This window comes from Andrographis paniculata, unplaced genomic scaffold (assembly GCF_009805555.1).
Source record: "Andrographis paniculata isolate CXL003 unplaced genomic scaffold, ASM980555v1 Contig80END, whole genome shotgun sequence".
Taxonomy (NCBI): Eukaryota; Viridiplantae; Streptophyta; class Magnoliopsida; order Lamiales; family Acanthaceae; genus Andrographis; species Andrographis paniculata.
Window position 1 is genome coordinate 3685161 of NW_026137618.1, and position 21431 is coordinate 3706591.

General features: G+C 33.3%; 1 protein-coding gene and 1 long non-coding RNA gene across 8 annotated transcripts in view; one reads left to right on the forward strand and one right to left on the reverse strand.

Annotated features, from left to right (window-relative positions):
* LOC127240924 (SNF2 domain-containing protein CLASSY 4-like) overlaps positions 1-10964 on the reverse strand; it is a 65217-nt gene extending 54253 nt beyond the window's left edge. The window contains exons 1-2 of one of the 5 annotated variants that reach the window (XM_051259780.1): positions 10851-10964; positions 9574-9740 (exon numbers count right to left, since the gene is read on the reverse strand). The gene's annotated coding sequence lies outside the window, so the exon portion shown is untranslated. Of the gene's footprint in view, positions 1-9177; positions 9189-9573; positions 9741-10641 lie in introns of those variants that run through there. The other 4 variants (XM_051259778.1, XM_051259783.1, XM_051259781.1 and 1 more) reach the window with 4 other exon arrangements.
* Positions 10965-13892: 2928 nt separating this feature from the next.
* On the forward strand, positions 13893-21060 carry LOC127240865 (uncharacterized). 3 transcript variants are annotated; one of them, XR_007836396.1, is made up of 4 exons: positions 13893-14291; positions 16266-16354; positions 18473-18608; positions 20966-21060. It is a non-coding gene; the product is annotated as an uncharacterized LOC127240865 (long non-coding RNA). The 3 variants fall into 3 exon arrangements; XR_007836395.1 differs by lacking the exon at positions 20966-21060 and adding an exon at positions 18691-18902; XR_007836394.1 differs by lacking the exon at positions 20966-21060 and having other exon boundaries at positions 18473-18900.
* Positions 21061-21431: the final 371 nt, after the last annotated feature.

The following is a 21431-nucleotide window of genomic DNA, read 5'->3' on the forward strand; positions in this document are numbered from 1 at the left end:
AGGCTTCAGCGTCAGAAATCCCAGGGAAACAATAGTGAAACTGCACTACCTTCCCGGCCAGGTATCTTAAACAGCACTGTTACATCTGCTTTGTCATTGGCTGTTGGTTGATGATTGTGTATTGATTCCAAAACTTCAGGTGTTAAAACTCCAGATCAAACTAATAGACAGAGTTCCAATGAAAGTAAAGTTATTCCCTCTGTGACTAGTCGAGGAGGCACAAAGGCCATCCCATCTCCTGTTGTTAATCCCTTGATGCCTCTCTCATCGCCCCTGTGGAATATGGCAACCCCATCTTGTGAGGGACTGCCATTGAGCAGCATGACCAAAAGCTCCACTTTCGATTATCAGGCTCTTTCACCCTTGAATCCGAGCCAAATTCCACCTATAAGGAATTATGTAGCACATTCCTCTGGGCCCTTGCAGGCTTCCTTTCCAGTACCCTGGCTTGCCTCGTCGCTAAGTTCTCCTTTTGATATCACTACTAGCTATCCTAATTTTACAATCATGGAGCCAGTAAAATTAACTCAAGCCAAGGAAACATTCTTGCCAATTGGCACGGGCACAAAGCACATCTCTCCCATTCCTGCTACGCTGACTGCACTAATCCTTCCAATGGACCACAGAGGAATTCCAGCATCTCCGGTGTTATTTCGGACAGAAGAACTCTACCAATCCTTAGTGAAGGAGACGTCAATTCCCTTCTCTCATCTCTTAGTAAGATGGCTTTGTCATTCCCCTCGAGCCTCGACCGAGAATACCTTCTCTCGTCTCTAATCATAGTAACTCCGTTGTACATTCCCATTGTTGATACTGATCTCGTGATGTGTTGGTTCAAATGTATCATTCTTTTTAGCTAATTTGAACTCAATTAAAATGTTCTCAATGCATACTTTGATTATAATCAGTGCAGAATTTAAAGAATAGTGAAATATTTTTAATGCATACTTTTATTATAATCAGTGCAGAATATAGACAAATGTGCACTAAATAAAATGATCATTTTCATATAAAGTTAGTACCCATTTGTCTATATTGTATGTTGGTTCTAGATTTAATAAACATAAGTGTCCAAAAAATAAAATAAAGTTTTAGTTTAATTGAAATTGTGCCAAGACATTCATAAAAAAAAAAAATTAATCATATGGCCAGGAAAGATAAAGAAATTAATTAAGTATATAAAAATTCTATTTATTTGTGACTTTAAATTCAATTTTAATATTATTTTACCCTCAAAACTATTTAGATAGGAAACATCAAAATCAAATCAAATCACAAGTAAACACACCCTAAAATTCATCTATCAAATAGATAAATAAAATTTCATGAATATAAATGAATAAATAAATTTATAGTATGCTATTTTAACAAAATTTCATGAATATATGGAAACAATTTGTGAAAATTGTCAAGCCTATCTTGTTTCTATATAGCAACTCCCTCCCATGTAAAACATGTAGAAGCAAAGTGAGAATACCAAGTTTTAATAAATCTCATATGTAACAACAATGGTTTCAAAAGAAAAATAAAAATTTTAATATAGCTCTTAAATCAAGATTAAGGTTTCCTTAAAACCCTTCTCCCCCCTTCTCTTTTAATGATCTCAAACTAATTTTTTCTGCAAATTATGAAAATTCCATTATAGAAATTTTTTTTTCTTAAGATTTATTAGGGCATACCCTTTTTTCTTTGATACTACAAAACTAATCTAACCAAATGCTCTTACCCTATGTCCGCGAAACTATTGCAATTAAAGCAGTTTTGATGTTTTGAACATCATCATCCTTATAACTTACCAAAACCCACAAATAATGAAAATGGAATTCTAAACTTCAGTTATGATCACTCTAGAAAAATTGTCAAAAACTGGGATCAATCTAGTAGGCAAAAAGAAATCAAACATAAAGCTAATCTTTCCGGACATATATATATCACCAAAATGAATACGAAAAAAAATTGTCATTGTTTTATAAACGATGAACATATTCTTTCAATGCTAGAAGTGGTTGCGAAGTCAAGAGAAAGAAAAAAAACCTAGCGATCTTTATTATATGTAACGATTGAAATCGAGAGAGCAATATGTTTCTTTTCTTTTCCGATTAAATTTTTGGATATTAAATAAGTTTTTCTCGATAAAATATCATCATCGAATCTAATTTTTAATTAAAATTTATAATCTAATAATTATTTTAAAATTCAAAATTTGTTAATATTTATAAAATAGCAAAAAAAAAAAAAACTTAAAAAAACAAATACATACGCCACAAATTATTGATTTAGTGCAATAACTGCAACTATAATTATTACCAATGATATTTTCAGATTGAGAAAAAAGAAAGACATATATGAAAAATGAACCAACCATGGAAAACAATTACATCATAGACCATATTTTAAGAAATTGCAAAGAAAAATAACGAGTTTTTTCGCTGAACCCAAAATGTTTGGACACTTTTTCCAATTAATATTATAAAAATTACCATGTATAAATGTATTTACACAAATTACATAATATATTATATCTACTAAAAAAATCAATAATTCAATATAAAATATTATATTTTATATTACTGATGCACTTCCTTACATTTAACATTAAAAATGCATCAAACACAAAGCAAACACACTCAAATATACCAAATAAAACAAAAAAATACTTACAGTTTTTGTAATGGACAAAGGATGATGAATTCCTGTCTTCTTCAGTTTAAAAAATGGCTTCTAAAAAAATTGCATAGGTTGAATAAATTTCACAAATGTTAGATTTTTGTGTAATCATTGGAACATTTATTTTTTTTAATTTTATTATTTATTTTTATCCATGTTGGACTATGTCTATAAATAGGTATTTGCTTTATTATTAATGCAATTAATTATTTCTCTCAAATTTTTATATGACATGAGAGCCAATAGATCAAAATTATGTTCTCGACTTCCGTCCATCACCGACTCTCACCTCCAGCACCACTATGTTCCTCGTCATTTGGCGACCCTTCTTCAGAAAAATCTCACCGATCAGCGGCGCACATGTAGGTCACATGCGATGGTCAACTCTCACGCTACCAGAACTTTGACCGGTGCGTGAGAACCACCCAGACATCAATCGCCGTTATCTTTTGTTTGCCGCCTCATCTCATCCTCCACTACATGATGCTGTCATTGGATTTTTTTGGTGACAGTTTTATTTTTTGGATTTTTCTATCTTGTTTATGTAATCTACCGGTTGTTGTATTATATCGGTGGAGTATTGATACTGTCATCATCAAGGTCATGTCATTCAAAATTATCATGTTAGAGCACTTCGGAATGCGTGAAATATTTGGTCTTTTTATCACCCTCTAGAATATCATGGCTCTCACGCATCAAGTTCTTACTTCTAGTTTCTCTCATGTCATGGCCATTTCATGTAGTCCTTTGATTTTTGTTGTCGCAATCATATGACACCTATACTTGGTCTCCTGATTGATGCGTACCTTGTGTCATCTTCATCACCTAAACAGACTACTAATGGGAGTCACATGGATATCACTAATTCAGAATCTGTATCTTTACAATTTACACATCTTTCTGATACTTATTGCATCCTCTAGTTGACTATAAATCATGTATCAGTTAACCAATTAATTGACTAGAGACTTACTGTTACTTTCTCCTCTACAGATGTGCAAGTTCACGATAAATGTACGAGTCAGATTCTTAAGACAGGTCTAAAGGTGGGTCATCGATTTCTGGTACAATCTTTGAAAATTGCTCTCCGTAATTTTTTTGTTGTTGCTACTCATACTCCCCTTATTATCCTTCCTTCCCCTAGTCTCTAGTGGCCCGTTCGTCATGCATCTTCATCTAAAATTCAGTCTCTGTTTAGTAAAGGTCATTTGGGTTCTACTAGTTTTGAGTCATTTGACTGCTTACACTGTCGTTTGGAAAATTATTCAGTTTTATTCTTTTCAAAAATGTATCGATCGTAAGTAAACTATTTTCTTCGGTTCATTTTGATATTTTGAGTCATTCTCTTGTTCCCTATATAAGTGAGTGTCATTATTATGTCATATTTATAGATGATTACTTCCACTTTATATGGATATATTTTTTGAAACACATCAAAATTACCTCAAATATGATATCCCCCGTCCATTCAGTGGTGTTGGTTTTATCCTTATTACTCTGCGTGAACATTTCAAATTGGAACCTCGTGCATCTTTATATTGTCTTCTCGGTTATGGGATAGTGCCCAAAGGTAATAGGCTTTGAGATATGATCTCTAAATGGTTGCTTATATATCATCATTTACATTTTGAGATAGTGTAATACTTTCTATCATGTCTAAATTCCATGTCTTATCTCTTTTTGGTTCACCTTCATTCATGTCATATCTCATCGACCACATAAAGTAAGTCATACACCTACTCATTTACGTGATTATCATTATTTTCTACTATGCTAACACTATATGAACCTAGTTCATTTAATGAAGCAAATTATGATCCGTTGTTGCGAAAAATGACATCTCAACAATTGCAAACTTTGAGAAGACTCATTCATAGGTCTTTGTTGATTTACCTAAAGAGGAAACACCTATTGGCTGCAAATGGATTTTCAATATTAAAACTATGTTTGATGGGTCAATTGAGCGTTACAAGGCTTGTTTAGTTGTGAAAGGATAATAATAGGAACATGACATTAATTATGAGAAAACCTTTGCTCTGGTGGCACGTCTTACCTTTTTTCGTTCTTTAATTGTAATTGCATTTGTTCGTAAGTGGTCTCTTTTGCAGTTAGACGTCAAGAATGACCTTCTCCATGGTGATCTCTTTGAGAATGTTTATATGGTATTTTCTGTTGGTTCTTTACCTTATTCTAAAGTTTTCAAGTTATGACGTGCTCTTTATGGCTTAATACAGACTCCTAGTGCTTGGTTTTCCAAGTTAAGTTCAGCTTTTTCTTCGATTTGGCATCACTTCTAGTTCGCACGACTCTGTTGTTTTTGTTCAACGAAGTATTTATGGTATCATTGTGTTACTTCTCTATGTTGATGACATGATCCTCATTGGGGATGATCAGTCTACCGTATTTGATTTACATAACTACCTTTGGAAGTATTTTGATATGAAAACTCTTGTCCACCTTCGGTATTTCTTGGGCCTTGAGTTTTTTGATTGTCCTAATGTATATTACATGTCTCAAGCTAAGAATGATTTAGATATGTTGTATCGTTCTGGTCTCACCAATTGCAAGATAGATTTGACACCCCTCGATGTTGGATGTTGTCTTACATTAATGGATAGGACTCTTCTTGAAGAGCCTTCTCTTTATCGTCAGCTTATTGGGAGATTGATTTAATTGACAGTCACTCATTCTAATATTGTTTACACTGTCCATTTGGTTAGTCAATTCATGTATGCACCTTGCACTACTCGCTACTCTGTAGTTCTGCGTATTCTTCGTTGTGTTAAGGGAACACTATTGCATAGATTAAACTTCTCAAATCAGTATCTCGTAACTTTATTTGGTTACTCTGATGCTGATTGGGCAAGTTATCCTACAGATCGTTGTCCCACCACTGGTTTTTGTTTCTTTCTTGGTGATTCTTTTGTCTTCTGACGTAGAAAGAAACAAATAGTTGTATCTCATTCCAACACTAAATTCAAATATTGTGCCCTTGTTGATGCTACTTGTTGACCTTAGAGTACCGCAATCATCTTTTATTTCTTTGCATTGCGACTATAGAAGTGCTATTCTGATTTTTCACAATGATATTTTTCACGATTGCACAAAATACATCGAGATTGATTGGAATCTTGTTAATCATCATATTACTTATGGAAACGTCAAGTTATGCCCCGTATATTCCAACGATCAAACTGCAGATATATTTACCAAGTCATATTGTAATACCTCCGGAGTTGGATTGGTGCTAGGCCAACTTCCATGGATGAGCCGGTGCCAGACCATCCAAAATTAAGTACTAATTAAATGGATTGAATAGAAAACTCATGGAAAAATTGTGCACATTCCTTTTCGGAAGCCGTATTGACGATGGGTGACGTACTAAGAAGTCTCCCAGGGTGCGTGTTAGTGAGGACAGAAGCGCGCTCGAATGACTCGTTTTAACCTGTGGGGCCAGTCTATGATCCTGGCATGCCCGGCTTTGCGGGGCTTGCGAGCCAGGGTGTCACAGTTGGTATCAGAGCCGACCTGTGATAGCCCAAAGTCGTTAACCTGACTGTTTAGAGGCCTAGAAGTTTTTATATATATATAGCAAAGGTTGCGCCCAAATTAGGCTGCCTACGTACCCGAATGGGATCAAGCCATACGTAGTTCTGCTGATACAAGCTATACAGTCCAAGCCAAGCAAGCAGACCAGACAAGCCTAGGTATGCCTAAGGCATCAACACCAACAAGCCTATCAAGTCTAAGCATAAGTGTCCCAAAGACAAGTAAGAAGGTGAAGCCTGCTATCTGAAATGGAAAGTGGGGAGACTGTCTGCATCCTCTCAAAAGAAGCCTCTACTCGATGAAGGAATATTTGTCGGGAGAAGTGTTCGTCCAATTAGTACATAAACTGCTAAAGTTTCTAAGGCAACCGTGACACAGTTCCCCTCACATATATAAAATATCTGCCAAGTCGCATCCCTAAGCCGCAGTCAAATACACATAAAGCATTGTTGGAGAGTCCAGTGGCTCGTCTCTGAGGAGGTCAGAGAGATGCATATTTTCGAATCTGTCTCAATCCATAGTGGAATCAGTCCTTGATCAATCGCTATCCAAACTTTAGTTTGCATCGCCATCAGCTCTGCCAAAGTGTTTGTCGCCTACAGAATCAGGGTCTGAAACATTATGAGTAAATCTCCTGCCGAATCTCGGATAATACTTGCCACTCCGGGATTGCCAAGCGAAGCACCATCTATGTTAAGCTTGAACCATCCCGGAGACAAAGCCTCCCAATGCACCATAATCGGAAGCCAAGGAGTCAGAGCGGGATATCAAAATCCAAGCCCATCAGCTATATGAAAGTCACCCTCCCAATGTCGACGTAGAAGAATCCTAGCACGCCAAAGAGTCTGCAAGTGTGAATGAATCTGCTAGATGATACTCTCTGAAGACACGTGAAGCCCTCTATGCTTCGCATCGTTCCGAGCAATCCAAATGAATCATAGTATCAACAACGGAACATAAACTCTAATACTCTGAGTATGTGTCGAAGAAAGCCTCCATAAGGACTCAAATAGATACAGTGTATGTATCTCCAGCAAAGATAGCCTGAAAAGTGCCGCAAAATGCTCCAACAATTGCCAGGCAACCGCCGAACCAATAAAGAGATGTGGAATAGTCTCCACCTCTATATAACAACAATGACATCGTGATGCAATCGAGACCCCATAGTGCTGAAGGATCTTGTCCGTTGTAATCCATCGCCGAAATAATCTCCATAGGAATACTGACATCGTTGCAGTCAGGATATGTGACCATAGTATCCCCATAGAGGCTTAGCAATTGATAGATCAATAGGGTGCAACATGAACGTTGCATTTTTATGTGGGGGAGGATGTAATACCCCCGAAGTTGGGCCTGTGCTAGCCCAACTTCCGTGGATGAGCCGGTGTCAGGCCATGCAAGATTGAATAGTAAATAAATTGGTTGAATATACTACTCATGTCAACAATGTACATATTTCTTTTCAAAAGCCCTACAGAAAAAACTCTAGAGTTAAGCGTGCTTATCTTAGAAGTAATTTGACAATAGGTGACCCCCTGAAAAGTCTATCAGGGTGCACATGAGTAACGACAGAACTCTGCTAGAAGGACTCATGTTGACATGTGGACTAGTCTATAATTCGGGCAATCCCGGCTTTGCGGGGCTTGCTCAGTTTTGTTCTCTCTTACACAAACTCGAGTTGACATTTACGGCTTGGAATATTTATTTGTTCATCTTATTATTCATTTTTATCCATTTTAGACTATGCCTATAAATAGGCATTGGCTTTAGTTTTAATGTACTTAATTATTTTCCTCCCAAAATATTACAGTAATGAGAACAACAATTCATCTAACCTTTACTTTATTTCTATGATCTAGTTTATTATAAAGGTTTTTCCATCTTCACCAATTTTGGTTTTTAATTTTGGCAAATTATTTTAAGTTTTAGTCAAACTTGGGGTGTATTAATATAATCTTTAATATATATATCTATATATATATATATGTAAAGGCTAGATCTAATCAAATAACAGTTAATGCATAACAATATCAAAAGAGAAAAGGAAAACACATACAAAAAATATATTGAAAATGAAACATCACCATGAGTTTTTATTCAATGCTCCAAATAATAGATGTGAAGTATGAAATCTTTGAATTATCGACTACTTAATTAAGGATTTAAGAAACATATGACATAAACATTTGCGCAAGAAAAAGAGAAAATAATTTTGAATTATCACTACAAGAAAATATCATTTTGTAACGAAGTTTTTTTGTCCCTAAATTCACTTTTTCCGTTACTAATGACATTAGAGAAGGAATTAGGGATGTAATTATATTAGCTACGTGAACTTTAAGGATGGAATTCCGTTACAAATATACAATTTTTTTTGTAGTGTATAGTCCGACGTTGAGTATATAAAAACCTTAGATCAAGTTGAATTGTAGCCTAAAACTGAATTAATAACAATATCAACAATTAATCAAATGAGTAACAAGAATGCATATAAGAATAGATTGAAAAAGCAACGTAACATTTCACTACAAAAAAATAGTATATTCGTAACGGAATTCCGTCTCTAAAGTTTACGTAGCTAACGTAATTTCATCTTAAATTTTATCTCTATTGTCAATAGTAATGGAAAACGTGGATTTAGAGAAAAAAAAAAAAAAAAACCTCGTTACAAAAGTAATATTTTATTGTAGTGTTTGTATAGATTCTACTCTCCAATTGAATCATACCTAAAAACTAAATGAATAGCAATATAAACAATGCATTGAATTCTCACCATATCACTTTTCTGAATTAATTTTGAGGTTTTATCCAACCTCGAGTATGTGAAAAAAATTATTGATTACTTCAAAAACATAGATCTAGTCGAATTGTAGTGAATAATTGAATGAATAACAATACCAACAATGTACAAAGCAAAAAGGAAAAAGCATGTATTAGAATAGATTGAAAAAGAAAAACAACCTTGTGTTTAGATGTCACTCTGCAAATAATGGATCTAAAACATAAAATCTTTAAACTCTCAACTACTTACTTATCTGGATTTAGTTTTGAGTTTTTTCCACCCTCAAGTATATTGAAAAATCTTGAGTGTATCGAAAAGTTAGATGTAGTTGAGTCGTAGCTAAAAAGTAAATGAATGGAAATATCAACAATAAATTGAATCTAGACTAGTCAATTCTTCAAATTAGTTTTTACTTTTTGTCCGACTTCAAGTATATAAAAAAAACATCTTGAGTGTATCATAAACATAAATCTGGTCGAATAGTAGCTAAAAGTTGAATGAATAACAATACCAGAAGTATATCCAAGGAGAAATGAAAACACATGAATAAGAATAGATTGAGAAAGCAACATAACCTTGTGTTTAGATGGCACTCTGCGAATAATGGATAACAAATGTGTAATCTCTGAATTCTCGACTTCTTAATTCTCCGAAAAAATTTTGACTTTTGTCCAACTTTGAGTATATTGAACAATTCTCGAGTGTATCGAAAACTTAGAGCCAGTTGAATCGTACCTAAAAACTAAATGAATAGTAATATCAACAATGTATCGAGTTCTCAATTATGCACTTTTTCAAATTAGTTTGGAGTTTTTATACAACCGCAAGTATATCAAGAAAAATCTTGAGTATATCAAAAACTTAGATCCAGTTAAATTGCAGCTAAAAATTGAATGAATAACAAAACCAACAATGTATGAAACCAGAAACAAAAATGTATGTATAAGAATATATTGTAATAGAAACATAACTTTATTTTTAAATTCTACTCTTCAAACAATGGATCTAAAATGTAACATCTCCAATTTCTCGAGTACTTAATTATCCAAAATTATTTTGATTTTTGTCCAACCTTGAGTATATTGGAAATATTTTGACCTCATCAAAAACTTATATCCAAGTGAATCATACCTAAAAACTAAATGAATAGCAATATCAACAGTGCTTTAAGTTTTTGCCATCTTAATTCTCTGAATTACTTTTCAGGTTTTATCCAACCTCGAGTATATCGAGAAAAATCTTAATTACATCAAAATCTTAGATCTAGTCGAGTCATCGCGAAGAATTGAATGAATAACAATATCAACAATGTCCAAAGCAAAAAGGAAAATGCATGTATAAGAATAGTTTGAAAAAAAAAACATAACATTGTGTTTAGAAGCTACTCTGCAAATAATCAATCTAAAACGATCTAATACATAAAATCTTTAAATTTTCGACTACTTAATTCTCCGGAATTAGTTTTTAGTTTTGTCCAGCCTCAAGTATATTGAAAAAATCTCGAGTGTATCGAAATGTGAGATGCAATTGAATCGTACCTAAAAACTAAATCGAAAACAAGATTAAAGAAACTAAATAGAACTTTTATTAGAATGAAAAAAACCAAGAACACAGTAGGAACACAAAAGCACAAACTATTGTACCTCAGATTTTACAAGGTATAATCTTATAGATGAAGAGCAACCAAAAACAGTTATGCAACGGTCGACGGCTAACGGACACCCACCGAAAACCTAGTCTACAACCCCAAAGCAAGAAACCCTAACACTCTATTATTAAACAAGTTGATTTAAGGAGAATTGAACCGTAGAAATCCTCACTAAACACTCCCCTAGGCACACAAAAGAATCACCTCTCCATTCAATGGTAAATCGGCCGGAAAGAACCAACTTCGAACACAAGGCAACTGGAGAAGAGAGACTTGCTAGATGTAGACGAAATTTTAGAGAGAGAAATTTCAGCAGTGGCACATCTATACTTCTGTATAATGAGGGATAATACTATATATATAACTCAAGATGGACGGCTCAGATGTGATCCCTAAAATGAATGGCCGGGATTCACTCCTGAGGAGACAGGGGTCAACCACATTTAGTTGGGCCATCTGAACTGGGTTGGAGATGCAGGTCGTGCACCAAACAGACACTGGAGTGGGTCGGAAAGGCCGGAGGGCAATTCGGCCAAAATAAATCCCAACATTAATTTTAGTCATGGAAATTAAGAATTATTAATTTACCTAAATCACAACTAAGAAAAATCACAAGATCAAATTAATAATAAATTAGAATACAATGCAAGAAATATAAGAGGCACTTTCTTTTGTATCTATTTTTATGCTATGCAATATTTAGTATACATATATTTATGTTAAAAATGGCAAATTCAACATCTCCATTTTCTTTTAACATAACATTTAAATTTAATTTTCATAAGGATCATTATATTTGTTAAAGACATAAAAAGAATTAATTATTGATACATGAACCATTTTAAGGTGTCTCGTGAATTTTGTTGTAAAGTTCTAAATTTTATATTTTGAGATGAAATTAGTGGGGAAAATTGCAAAAAATATCCCACACGTATATCTCATTATCACTTTTGTCCTATATTTATCTCTCTGACAAAATATATCCCACATGTTTTCAAAAGTCGCTATTTCTATCCTTTGACCGCGCGTGGCCGCGCGTGATTGCGCGTAAGGACGCGTGGTGTGAATTTCACGCGCAAGAAAAGGACATAAATAACGACTTTTGTAAACATGTGGGATATATTTTGCCAGGGAGATAAATACAGGACAAAAGTGATAATAGGGTATAAGTGTGGGATATTTTTTGCAATTTACTCAAAATTAGTGTATGTATATTTTAAATGAAAATTAGAGGTTGTATATGATATGTAAACAAACACTATAATCCATTATTTATAAATTTACCCATTTCGGGATTTTTCAACGTTTTTGGCCCAACCCAATTCAATTGGTAGTACCGACCTCGAACATAAATGGTAATAATAAAATTTCTATATAATTATCTACAGATAGTAAACTTGCACATATCTCAAATCTTGAATTGAGTAGTTGAGAGTTCGAAGATTGAAGTTCTACCTCTAAGCATTTGGAGAGTCGCATTCAAGCTCAACGTGATGTCTCTTTTTCAATATATTATCATATTCTTCAATTTATCGTTTGATAGATTTTTTATGCAATTATCATTTGGTTTTAGCTAAAACGAACCTATTTTTTTATGCACTTGAGGTTTGGTTCTATGATACACTCTAGGTTCGAGAAAAAGCTCAAACCTCTTTCTCCTATCATTATTCCATTGAAAATTCAGTAGTATATTTGTCATAATCTAAAATAAATTTATAGAAATTTTTTTTTTAATTATATAAGAAAACCACACACATTTCCTAAATCTAGAATTGGGTCATAAGGAATTAAAAATTTTACTTTCTACATATATTATTTGGAGAGCCGAATCTAAACTTAAGGCGATGTTTGTTTTTTACTCTATCATCATCTTCCTTCTCTCTTTCTCTTTTGATACATTGTTGAAGTTTTTAGTCATTTAGATTTAACTACAATTAGATTGAATTTCCATTTTTGAAACACTCGTGATTCTTTCGATACACTCGAAGTTTGACAAAAACTTGAAATTATTTATCTCCTTCTCGATAAGATGATATTGTGGATTTCTAATCAAATTTTATAATAAAATGATATAATATTGTTTTTTTCCCTCTCCATAATTGAGTACTCGAGAATTCGGAGATCTCACTTTTTAAATCCATTAATATCGTGAGTGGCATCTAAAGATGGCTTTTTGGCAATCTTTTCTTATATGCACTCTCTCATTTTCCTTTGATGCATTTTGGATATTGTTATTCATTCATTTTTTTAAGCTACACTTCAACTAGATCTAGGTTTTCGATACACTCAAAGTTTTATCAATATACTCTAGGTTCGACCAAAACTCAAAATCATTTATCTCTTTCTCAGCCAAATGATGTTATCATACAGTGGCGGAACCAGAAATAGTGCGTAGGAGAGGCTGAATGTTATAAAAATAAAAAAAGGGGGCTGAATGTTATAAAAATAAAATAATTAAAATATTTTTTAAAAGTTGAATATATATTAAATAGTGTAAAATTTACAAAGAAGCAATAACAAACTAAAGTCTTCTTGTATAAATGAAAATAAGAGGGTATTTTACTACAATAATAGAATAACGACTGTGAAGTATAATAAAGAAATCAACCAAACCTGAGATATTGCAACTCCAGCCAAAATGGAATCCAAATTCAGCTAAGTAAACCCAAAAAAAAATATTACTTATTCAACCCGACAAAAAAATATTACTTACTCAACCTGACAAAAAAATAAACTATAAAAAAAAAAAGATACATTACCTTAGTATTGTCGCGATATTTGTATTCTTCGAGTAGCCATGTTTTGAAACTCTTGTAAAATTGCTTCAGTTTCAATAATTACAAAAATTCCTTTTTCAAGATAACACACTAGACAATTGGTAAGATATTTATCTCCCCCTTATGTCACTACTAAAAAATTGCTCTTTTGTAGCACTTATTGTTCGCAACAATAACTCTGTAACAAAAAGTACTTTTAGTTACCAAAAATATTGTAATAAAAAATATTATGTTTAGTCAACTTTTATTTTTTATTTGTTTCAATAATTCAACCGTAACAATCACAATGATAACGAAATATCGCTGTAAATACATTTGTTACGCCTGTAAACCGTAACTAAATGATAATTATGATAATTATAAATTAAAATATAAAAAAATTAATAAAATTATTTTTAAAAAAATTTAAAAAATAATAATAAAAGTATTTTACAGTTAGGGTTTTAACCAAAATTGAATCGATCTCAATTTCTCTCGCCTAACTCTCCTTCTATTATCGAACCCTCGTCGAAGCAAGCTCCGCCGTCTCCGGCGGTGAACTTCCGTTCACCAGGTCCGGTCCACTGCCAGTCCCCACATCCTATCCTAGCCCCCGCTTCTATCTCTTGCCTCATTATCTATCTCGTGTCTATATGGTAGGTCGAGTCCGTTTAGTTACCATCGCAAGCTTGTGGTCGTTCTCTGACCATTTGCTACAGGTAATGGCATCCCATCTTCGGCCCCCTAGGTTTACCATCAGCCATTGCTTAGATTAAGCTATTCCCCGCTCAATCTCAGGTTGTCCCCATTGTTCTCCCTGTTTCATGGTTATCTCTCTTCTTCATTGTCGATGGTTTCTCGATGTGGGGGTGGAGATGGATCAATTTTGGTAACATGTGGCTTATCTTTTTCTGTGTTCTTTCTTGATTATTGTGGATTCTTCATTGTTTGATTGTGGCTCGGTGTGATTTCAATTTCTGCTCTATTTGGTGGTGTTTTGTTTCGATGCTTCTGTGTTGGTATTGTAGTTGGTTTGTGTATGGTTTGTCATTATAGAAAGAGGTGTTCTAGCCATTGATGAATCATAAGGTTCACCTCGACCAAGCTTTGCCAATTTGTTCTAACCTCCACCACGCACACAAGCAGTTCAACTAGTTGCATGTTTGAAATCGTGTGTTTGTTTGCTATTTTGTGGTTAGAAGAATGCTACAAAACTGTGTTTTGTTAATTGAGGTTAATAAATGGATGAATAAGATGAAGAGGATGATAACACTCTTGATTTTGAAAGATAATTGAATTTGTGAATTAACATATTTGGTTTTTTAGTGTTGTTTAATCAATCCATCTATGAATCTAGGTCTTGAATATGTAGTTCAATGCTCTCAATGTACTATACACTATAGTGTGAGTGAAAGAAATCTAGATAAAACGAAGAGTTTACTTGCAGTGTTTATTTAGCACTAAAGTAAAACTATTGGGCATCAATTTTGAAATAAAAACTGCTTTTCTTTTAATTTGATTTTCTAAATCTTGATGGGGGTTAGAGATTAAAACATAAGATTGGAATGAAGAATTACTGTTTTATGGGGGGCATATTTTAGAATTATGTTGCTGCTGGTAAGTGAAGGTTATTCATATTTGTGTAATTGTGTTATTACGGTATATAGTTGGAGGAAATAAAGTAGTTGTTGTTCCTTGCTCGCTAATATCAACATCGTGTGCAACCTCACTCAACCTCTCTCTTTTCTTAACAATCATGGCCATGATAGATGATCATAAGTTCATCAGCTTACCTCTGATCCAAAAACTGAATTATTTAGCACACAATTAGAGGTATACGGTGTATGTATATACATATACATATGTAATGGGTTTCTATGTACGTATGTATCTGTATTCATTAAAATGGTAGCATATATAGCGATCTATATCTATGTAACTAGCAACGATATTTATTGGATTATGAATGAGCTTCATGGAAATCATCACTTCCTCTTGTATCAATGAAGATATCATTTTGAAACTTTCTTTTCATGTTCTAAAATAAGCTTTTCTTTCTGATGTCCCACTATGTCATAATGTTCATAAGCTTATACTCTTGTCTGATTGTTAGATTTTGTTCTTTTTTAATGACTAATCACTGCGTTTCTGTGAGCCCTATGTTTTATTAATTGAAAAACCTTGGGCAATGTTCTGGCAACTTCTCTGTATTTGATTGATTATTGTATCTTATGTGGTTAGATTATTCCTTTGATGAATGAGGTACTCCATCCTCCGGTAGCATGATGGCAGTTGGTTTCGTCCTCCGTATATTTATACTTTTGTCTTATATCCTTACCATTTTGTCCCCCATGTTTTACTATCAATTGAATCGTAAGTTCACGCATCATCATGATTATTATTGTTTATTATTTGACCATGTTTGCTTGTTTGAACTAGTTTATGTAGGCAACCAATACTTATAGTAGTCTTTGTTTTGATCACTTGTTCATCATATCAAGCCTTACAAATCTTTAGTTTATTATAAGATAGATATTGGATTTACTTTTTGTGTAGAATTTGCTTATGCCTGGTATCAAACTTACATTTCAAATAGTTTGCAATGGAACAATTGTAAGGACAAAGATATGAAGGGTTTATATTTGTTCTCCCACAATCTAGAAAACTTGCCAATACGAATGGTCATAGGAATTTAGTCATACTACCTTCAAGAGATTTTCCTACATGGAAAATATCTAAACCAATTACGTATATACATACAGCTGTACATATAAGCATTGCAATAAAGTTATACATATATATATGTAAATACTTCACTCTATTCCTGCTGAATCATGTTCCCCTCTCTCTTTTCCTCTTTCAGACTTGTGAGTTAAGGGGCAAAAGGGAAAGGAGAAAGGACAAGTTGTACGACACTGCTACCATAACATACCAATCTAGGTGATCCGACAGGTACTTCTTAAGAAGATTTCTTTTTTTTAATAGTTGGTTTAATTTGGTATTCGCTTATTTTTCTTTATTTAATACTTCTGAAAAAATAACATATTGTTCTTAGTGTCCTCTATTTTTGTTTGGTTCTTTTTTTTATCACGGATAATTTTATATTCAAGTGAAATAATTGATGCTATGGTTTGGTAGAATGAAACAAGCCCATTACATTATATTGATGAAAAATTATAATTTGGTCAATGTTTCTTTGAGTTTCCTATTTCAAGGAGTTTAAGAATAATTAATCGGTGAGGCACTTATAAAGAATTACATGTTTGTAGCCTTAAGATGTTGGATGCTTCTTTGATTGCAATTTACTGTAATTGTTTTGCTTTTGGATATCTTTCATGATGGCCCCTTCTCTTCTTGTGATTTGTCCAGTCCCACAGTTTCCCTTTTTGCACTTTGGCCTCCAAGAATGAAGACATAACTTGTGTAGAGTACAAAATTCTTCGTGACATTGAAATCTTAATATTTGTTCTGTGTGTTGTGTGTGTTTTAAGTTTAGATAAGTTTTGATTGTGGAAATTTCAAATTCTCATCTGCTTTGGTACACCTGCTTAGGTACATTGGTAGCAATTTTTTTTTTTTTTTGAGCTATCTAGATATATGTCTTAATCATGGTTGCCAACGAAATAAATATCAATCAAAATGGAATGTGATTTTCTTTTGGTTTGGTCCCACCATGTTTATTGATTTATATATGCATATTCATCCCACTTCAAAGTGCAGAGAAGAATTGCAAGTGGTGATTAATTTCTTTCTTTTTACTGTTATACACAAAAGTGATATAGATATTATCAATATTTATCTATATATCCAATGTCAAAGCTAGGTTGGGGTTAAACTAACTTATTGAATCGAATTATCATCCAACCGCCAGTCTTGGTCCTATCAACAATAAAATCTTTGTAATCCACAACAACTGCCACAATCAAACTTATTTATGCCGCATCATCTGCAGCCTACAATATTTATACATAGATTGTTAGATAAGGTTGTCCTAATGAATAAGCTATTTCAAGAATATATATTATGATGATGGTGTGTTTAAAGGGTTAGTTAACTACTAACCATAGAGGTAGGTTTTCTGCTTCTTGCTTGCTTTGTTGTGTGCAATAGATTTTGGTTTCTTTGGATTAGACTCAGTTCAACTTAAGTGGGAAAGAGATGATGAAGAAGAGAGAAGATGGAGCAGTTTTAGTTGCATGCTGGTTCAGTAAATATTATTGTTGGAGGTTGTTCTCTACTTGATTATATTATATTAATATAGTCGTAATTATGTAACTACTATATTGTTAATTGCGTCTAGTTAGTCTAAATTAGCATGTTGCCATTAATTGTTAAATTGCAATTTTTGTTACTACAATATTGATTATCTTTGTTATTGTTGTTTGTTTAAATTATATTAGGATAAGTGCTCATTGATTAATTATTTTGCTAGATAGATTAGTCTTGTTTTCATTTATATTAGTGTAGGGGCTGTTCGTGGATATTTATTTTATTATTTGGCGTAACTTAATAGTGGTAAGTAGTTGGATGGCACATATTGGGATTGAGATTGGTATTGGATGGCATCGGAAAATTTGTTGGCATCTGCTGATATTGTTGTAGGGACTTTAATTCGGGTATCAAGTAGTTGTATGGTCGAATTTTCTATGTAGAGCTTGATTGGTGGTTATTTGTTGCCATAGGAGATGTTATCTTATTTTTCTTGCTGAAGGATTTTCCCCGTATTGTATAATTTTAGTTGTACGGACTGATACAAATTATGATTGTGGTGGTTTATAAATGTTGTTTTATCAGTGTTGGGAGAGTTGTTTCGTAGTTTATTGTTGTGTGGTTTATCTTCCTAATGTTTGGTGGTCAGTCTTCTTGACTAATGCTTTCGGTTGTAGACATTGCTATATTCATATTTAAGATAGTGTCCATAGATCAAACTAAAGGATAACTTTTATTTTATTATGAAGTTTCCATTGCTATCATTTACTTGATGTATTTATATCTTTTATTATATTCATTCATGTTGCTTAGAGATATTATATTTCCTAATATTGGCTTTGGTTCTACATTTTTATATAGGTGATACCCTAGCCATTGTCAAGGCATTTTTTACCGCTGTTACAGTCCCGATGACCGTACTTATTCTCCCAAGTAATGCCGGAGTGAAATGCTCGATGAGGTACTCGACGAAGAAAACATCAAGTGGACTTACAAGGTTGTACAATTTCTTTAAAAATGTTTATTCTTTTGGGAATTAAATTATTTTAGTTGCTGATATAATTCTTATATATCATTAGAAACACATTGCAGTTGGTTGACCGATTGCTTTATTTGTGATTTTGCACTCGATGAGCTTGGTCGTTCATAGTTGTGTTTGTTAGTCGACCTTAGGATTGTATTTCAATTTGATACCATATTTATTTATTTCACGTATTACTTTTGGATATGGGGATCAAGTGTTAGCAAGTTGTTAGTTGGTTGTTATGGTGTATGGCATGGTGACTTTTGAAGATGTTTTAAAGTACGGTTAATGTCTAGTATTCTATTTTTGACATGAACATAAATATTGTTGGATTGATGTCATTGTGCATTTATGAATAAGGATTTCAGATTAATTACGATAATATTATGTTTTAAATTATTTGTGATGCAAATTGATCAATAAAAAATTTAGCAATTGGATTTTATTCGTGGCGACAAAATCCTTATTTGAGACAGACATTGTTTGTAGCAGATTTTTTATTACGGACAATGGCTGGTACAAAAAGTGTTGTACATTTGCATTAAATTTCTACCGAATTTTTCGTTGCGGAAAAATTTCGTAACAAACAGTTCTCTGAGAGGACACTACTTTTGTAACGCAATTTTTTGTTACGGACAAAATTGCAACAAAAAGTTTTCTAGCAAGATTCATATTTGTACCGCATTTTTCGTTTCGAAAATATGTCCTAACAAATAGTTCTCTGACAGGATTTAACTTTTCTTCCGAATATTTTGTTACGGACATATGTTGTTCAAAAAACATGATCTATGTTTTGTTACGTACAAAAAACACAACAAATACAATAATCACGTGCTTATTTTGAGGGTTGACCGCCACTTATTTGTTACGGAATTTGTTGCAACCTAGACTTTTTGTACAGCGATTTTTCGTAGCGGTCAAAATCCGTAACAGAGTTAACACAAAAGGCTATTTTACACAAAAATTGGATTTTCATTACAGATTTTTGACCGCTACAAAAAGTCATTTTTTTGGTAGTGTGTTCCGCAAATCATTTTTTACAATATTCATTGCCGAGAAAGATCTTTCAACAATCGTGACCGGTAAAACTAATGCCAACTTGATCAGTCGATAAATCCAATAGAAAGTACTCTTACAATTCATTTGAATCATCTGTGTAAGATCTTCAATATCACAAATGCCAATAAAAGCTGGTTCTGATCTCACATAACGTAGAAATGTTTGAAGTTGTGGTCTTAATTATGATAAATTATGCATAGAAAAATCCTTCGAATATAACTAAGCAAGATGAATAATCTGGTCATCATCAAAAGTAGCAAACAAATTGGTGGGATTAAGACATGCTATTCCCATCAACAGCTTCGAGTTTGATTAAGTGAACCGATGATTTATTTCTTGAGAGATAATATCGATCACCTAACATTGTAAAAAAAAAAATTAATATTTCATAATATAAACTAATACTACAATAATTTTAATAATAAATAAAGAAGAATAAAATACCTGTATGAAAGCGTCCACCCGAAAATAATGAAGATGTGTTTTTCTTTGGGCGTCAACAAGTATTCTCAATAGTCCGGGAATGATATCATTCATATCGGGGACAATTTCCATGACCCAAACAAAACTTAGTTACTTCATCCAAAAAGTCCTCCCAACCACTTGTTCCACATTCTTGCAATTCATCGTATGTTGGTTATATTTAAATAAAGCTATGTACTATCATTTGTTCCTTTATAGAATTAATTTTGTATAAATTAATTTATGAAGGATTGATTCGCAATTCTTTTACGAGAATTGGTCATTAGTGATTACTTGATAACCACTTGGGCACACTTTAAGAATAGTCAAATATATTTTGACTGCAATTAAATGTGGAGTGCTTCGAATGCTTTGACTACAATAATAATTTTTGGAAATATTACTTGTGCACAAGGCTGAGAGTAATATTTTTATGGCTCTTGAGGATGACAGTATGCGGTTAGGCGTGAGGGTGTTGTTTATCATTTGTAAAATGCTAGCGCTGTTTGAATTATCATAAAGTCGACACTTTGTATGTCGAATTGTATAGAGTGGAATCACTCACATCCATTGGCCAAGAAACTGACATACAATATGTTTTCGGGATGGTTAAAGTCCACTAAATTGTCTTAGCATGAGACATCCAATTCCCTCCTAGTACAATGCTGAGAGCTGAATTCAATGCGGAAAGCTCACGTTTAGAGGATTGGAACACACGTGATTTATTCATCTCAAAGAGTGTGTTCGAACTTGCAAGAAAGTTCGGTTGAGGTTTAGCCTAATAATTTCTTTGAAAAATCGTCATGCAGGGGCGAGACTAAAGCAATTACCTATATGAACATGAAGTTGTGCCGCTTCAAGAAATGCTACGGATTCGGCTTTCGATATGTTCGTGAATAGATTGGGACACATGGCTTGTAAAGTGTCAAATGTAAATTGTTGGGAAAATAAAACTTTTGTGTATATTATCTTCATGTATTCAGTATGAGTTGATAGGTTCAATCCTTGGGACTCCTAGATTCTCGAATGCTTGGAATGTGTAATGTAATAAGATGGAAATTCAATCGTGGCGATATTTTCATTTATGCATTAGCTTGTTGTGTATGTTGAAAAGTTTGAGAATAAATCATAGATAACGACAAAGTGGGGGAGGATTATTGTTGGTTATTTTGTTGTTGTTGGATTTATTTGAAGATAAGGAATGTTGTTTCGAGCTATTTTTAGGGAAGGGTCGCATGGGGTCCATGCTCGAGAAAGCCTATACGATATTTAACA